The sequence below is a fragment of the Styela clava genome, chromosome 5, assembly GCF_964204865.1.
Source record: "Styela clava chromosome 5, kaStyClav1.hap1.2, whole genome shotgun sequence".
NCBI classification, from domain to species: domain Eukaryota; kingdom Metazoa; phylum Chordata; class Ascidiacea; order Stolidobranchia; family Styelidae; genus Styela; species Styela clava.
Genome location: NC_135254.1, coordinates 22,397,113 through 22,402,112, shown reverse-complemented (window position 1 = coordinate 22,402,112; position 5,000 = coordinate 22,397,113). Strand labels below are relative to the sequence as shown.

Genomic DNA, 5,000 nt, shown 5'->3' with positions numbered 1-5,000 from the left:
CGCGCTCGAAAAGCGCGCAGATTCGACGCTGGACTCTTCCCGGTTCACTCGTCGTTACTCAGGGAATCCCTGTTGGTTTCTTTTCCTCCGCTTAATAATATGCTTAAATTCAGCGGGTGCTCTCGCCTGAACTCAGGTCGTATGTGTCAAGCGGGCCGCTTCTTACACGGCCCGCTGGCATCGCAAGTCGTCGCCGCCGGCGCCGACCGAGCGCGTACCGTCGCCGCCTTGGCCCACGGTCGGTCTTGATCTCGTGACCGGACCGACCGACCTGGACCCGCCCCTCGAACGTAGTTGAACACGTCGAGGGGCCGGCGGTGTACGGGACACGCGGTCGCGCCGAGAAAGCTCGGCGACCGCTTCAACTTGGGGCGACGCCCGGCCGTCTTCGCAGAGGCCAGGCGACGGCCCTCGGGTGAGGACGAACGCGACCCTGAGGCAGACGCGGTCCCGGGATTGACCCGAGACCGCAATTCGCGTTCAGAAGGTCGACGTTCAATGTGTTCTGCAATTCACATTACTTCTCGCACTTGGCTGCGTCCTTCATCGACTCGCGAGCCGAGTGATCCACCGTTAAGAGTCGTCCTCGACGTTTCGCCCGGCGCCGAAGCGCGCGGACGTCACACTGTGGGATCGACCACAAAACCACCACCGACAACAACTGCACAAAAACACCAACAAACGGCGCCGAGCGACCGCCGGGCTGGGCCGGCGGCACATCGAGCGCGGTGCCCAGAAGCCACCATCGCACTCTGCTGCCTTGCTATGCCAACGTGTTACGCGTGTCGCACGGGGCGGAACCCCGATTGACGGCCGCCCTCTCGGCGGCACCCAAAGACAATTAAGTGCGCGGTCGGCCGGGGCCTACCACCACTTTCGGTAATGATCCTTCCGCAGGTTCACCTACGGAAACCTTGTTACGACTTTTACTTCCTCTAAATGATCAAGTTTGATCGTCTTCTCGACACGCCGACGCGGCCGTTGCCAGCCGCGACGGGGCCGATCCAAGGATCTCACTAAACCATTCAATCGGTAGTAGCGACGGGCGGTGTGTACAAAGGGCAGGGACGTAATCAACGCAAGTTGATGACTTGCGCTTACTGGGAATTCCTCGTTCAAGGGAAACAATTGCAAGTCCCTATCCCAATCACGAATGAGGTTCAACGGGTTACCCGGACCTTTCGGCCTAGGTTAGACACTCGCTGCTTCACTCAGTGTAGCGCGCGTGCGGCCCCGGACATCTCAGGGCATCACAGACCTGTTATTGCTCAATCTCGTGTGGCTAAACGCCACTAGTCCCTCTAAGAAGTTAGACGCCGACCGAGAAGGTCGCGTAACTATTTAGCATGCCAGAGTCTCGTTCGTTATCGGAATTAACCAGACAAATCGCTCCACCAACTAAGAACGGCCATGCACCACCACCCACAGAATCAAGAAAGAGCTCTCAATCTGTCAATCCTACCTGTGTCCGGGCCGGGTGAGTTTCCCCGTGTTGAGTCAAATTAAGCCGCAGGCTCCACTCCTGGTGGTGCCCTTCCGTTAATTCCTTTAAGTTTCAGCTTTGCAACCATACTTCACCCGGAACCCAAAGACTTTGGTTTCCCGGAAGCTGCCGGAAAGGTCGTCATGGTAACGCCTCCCGATCGCTAGTTGGCATCGTTTATAGTCAGAACTAGGACGGTATCTGATCGTCTTCGAACCTCTGACTTTCGCTCTTGATTAAAGAAAACATTCTTGGCGAATGCTTTCGCAGTAGTTCGTCTTCCGCCGATCCAAGAATTTCACCTCTAACGGCAGAGTACGGACGCCCCCGTCTGTCCCTCTTAATCATTACCTCGTGCTCCGAAAACCAACAAAATAGAACCGAGGTCCTATTCCATTATTCCATGCAACACTATGCAGGCGAACAGCCTGCTTTGAACACTCTAATTTTTTCAAAGTAAACTTATCGGCCACCGCCGACACTCAGTCAAGAGCACCGACGGAGAACCGAAGGTGAGGCGAACGCAACCAGTGACACGCCTTGCGACGGACCGGCGGCGCTCGCCCAAAATCCAACTACGAGCTTTTCAACCGCAACAACTTTAGCATACACTGTTGGAGCTGGAATTACCGCGGCTGCTGGCACCAGACTTGCCCTCCAATGGATACTCGTTAAGAGTTTTAGGATGTACTCATTCCAATTACAGGGCCTCGTTAGAGTCCTGTATTGTTATTTTTCGTCACTACCTCCCCGTGTCGGGAATGGGTAATTTGCGCGCCTGCTGCCTTCCTTGGATGTGGTAGCCGTTTCTCAGGCTCCCTCTCCGGAATCGAACCCTGATTCCCCGTTACCCGTTATCACAAAGGTAGGCACGTAGCGTACCTTCGACAGTTGATAGGGCAGACACTTGAATGATACGTCGTCGGTGCAGAGACCGTACGATCCGCGTGGTTATCCAGAGTCATCAAACGTCACAGGACGAACCCGGTCGGTTTTGATCTGATAAAAGCGCGCCTCCCGAAGTTGGCGCTTAATGCATGTATTAGCTCTAGAATTACCACAGTTATCCACTTCGCTTACGAGACCAAATAAACCAAGACTGATTTAATGAGCCATTCGCAGTTTCGCTTTACGAGAACTCGTACTTGCACCTGCATGGCTTAATCTTTGAGACAAGCATATCACTACTGGCAGGATCAACCAGATAGCTGCGACAGCTGCGCTCGGCCCTTGCTGGGCCGCCCGGCGCGTGCTCGTCGCATTCGTTTAAGACCGAGGCGATCGCCTGCGGCCGTACTCAGCTTCGACAGTCGCTGGCCGCGACGTCCACGCTCTAGCCGGCAGTGCCAGGCGGAGCGATTTGCGTTTTTTCTTTGCTCGCCCTCTCTCGGGCTCGATCCATTCAGTTTCGCACAAACAAGAGCTCTGCCGGCCGCCTGCAGCGGTGCCTAAAACCCGGGCATAACAATGCGACCGTTCTGCTAGGCCGACAAGCGCTCAAGCCAGACGCTCGATCGAACGCCCCCTACATATTAGTCAAGACAACGGCTCGCTCATTAGCATCGCGTTTGTACTTTAACTTTTTTCGGCTCGGCTTCTTTCGACGCCGATGCCGGCGACGCAGCACTCTCTCGCCCGCCAGCCACCGAGAAAAGGGTGCGCTCCGACCGGCCCCGCACCGCTCTTTCTTGGCTCATTCGAAATTACTGTCTTTCGCTCTGACATGCCTTACCTAGGGTTAGGTTAGTATGCTTGCACGTTTGTACTTTAACTTTTTTCGGCTCGGCTTCTTTCGACGCCGATGCCGGCGACGCAGCACTCTCTCGCCCGCCAGCCACCGAGAAAAGGGTGCGCTCCGACCGGCCCCGCACCGCTCTTTCATGGCTCATTCGAGTTTACTGTCTTTCGCTCTGACATGCCTTACCTAGGGTTAGGTTAGTATGCTTGCACGTTTGTACTTTAACTTTTTTTGGCTCGGCTTCTTTCGACGCCGATGCCGGCGACGCAGCACTCTCTCGCCCGCCAGCCACCGAGAAAAGGGTGCGCTCCGACCGGCCCCGCACCGCTCTTTCTTGGCTCATTCGAAATTACTGTCTTTCGCTCTGACATGCCTTACCTAGGGTTAGGTTAGTATGCTTGCACGTTTGTACTTTAACTTTTTCCGGCTCGGCTTCTTTCGACGCCGATGCCGGCGACGCAGCACTCTCTCGCCCGCCAGCCACCGAGAAAAGGGTGCGCTCCGACCGGCCCCGCACCGCTCTTTCTTGGCTCATTCGAGTTTACTGTCTTTCGCTCTGACATGCCTTACCTAGGGTTAGGTTAGTATGCTTGCACGTTTGTACTTTAACTTTTTTCGGCTCGGCTTCTTTCGACGCCGATGCCGGCGACGCAGCACTCTCTCGCCCGCCAGCCACCGAGAAAAGGGTGCGCTCCGACCGGCCCCGCAACGCTCTTTCTTGGCTCATTCGAAATTACTGTCTTTCGCTCTGACATGCCTTACCTAGGGCTAGGTTAGTATGCTTGCACGTTTGTACTTTAACTTTTTTCGGCTCGGCTTCTTTCGACGCCGATGCCGGCGACGCAGCACTCTCTCGCCCGCCAGCCACCGAGAAAAGGGTGCGCTCCGACCGGCCCCGCACCGCTCTTTCTTGGCTCATTCGAGTTTACTGTCTTTCGCTCTGACATGCCTTACCTAGGGTTAGGTTAGTATGCTTGCACGTTTGTACTTTAACTTTTTTTGGCTCGGCTTCTTTCGACGCCGATGCCGGCGACGCAGCACTCTCTCGCCCGCCAGCCACCGAGAAAAGGGTGCGCTCCGACCGGCCCCGCACCGCTCTTTCTTGGCTCATTCGAGTTTACTGTCTTTCGCTCTGACATGCCTTACCTAGGGTTAGGTTAGTATGCTTGCACGTTTGTACTTTAACTTTTTTCGGCTCGGCTTCTTTCGACGCCGATGCCGGCGACGCAGCACTCTCTCGCCCGCCAGCCACCGAGAAAAGGGTGCGCTCCGACCGGCCCCGCACCGCTCTTTCTTGGCTCATTCGAAATTACTGTCTTTCGCTCTGACATGCCTTACCTAGGGTTAGGTTAGTATGCTTGCACGTTTGTACTTTAACTTTTTTCGGCTCGGCTTCTTTCGACGCCGATGCCGGCGACGCAGCACTCTCTCGCCCGCCAGCCACCGAGAAAAGGGTGCGCTCCGACCGGCCCCGCACCGCTCTTTCTTGGCTCATTCGAGTTTACTGTCTTTCGCTCTGACATGCCTTACCTAGGGTTAGGTTAGTATGCTTGCACGTTTGTACTTTAACTTTTTTCGGCTCGGCTTCTTTCGACGCCGATGCCGGCGACGCAGCACTCTCTCGCCCGCCAGCCACCGAGAAAAGGGTGCGCTCCGACCGGCCCCGCACCGCTCTTTCTTGGCTCATTCGAAATTACTGTCTTTCGCTCTGACATGCCTTACCTAGGGTTAGGTTAGTATGCTTGCACGTTTGTACTTTAACTTTTTTCGGCTCGGCTT

The 5,000-nt window shown here is 55.6% G+C and overlaps 2 non-coding genes and 1 pseudogene across 2 annotated transcripts; all 3 read right to left on the bottom strand.

Moving 5' to 3' along the window:
• Positions 1–140, bottom strand: part of LOC144423705 (large subunit ribosomal RNA) — a 3,695-nt pseudogene extending 3,555 nt beyond the window's left edge.
• Positions 141–428: 288 nt separating this feature from the next.
• LOC144424112 (5.8S ribosomal RNA) lies at positions 429–582 on the bottom strand. The gene has a single exon (XR_013476476.1). It is a non-coding gene; the product is annotated as a 5.8S ribosomal RNA (ribosomal RNA).
• A 298-nt stretch (positions 583–880) lies between these two features.
• Positions 881–2,690, bottom strand: LOC144423669 (small subunit ribosomal RNA). The gene has a single exon (XR_013476134.1). It is a non-coding gene; the product is annotated as a small subunit ribosomal RNA (ribosomal RNA).
• Between the last annotated feature and the right edge of the window lie 2,310 nt (positions 2,691–5,000).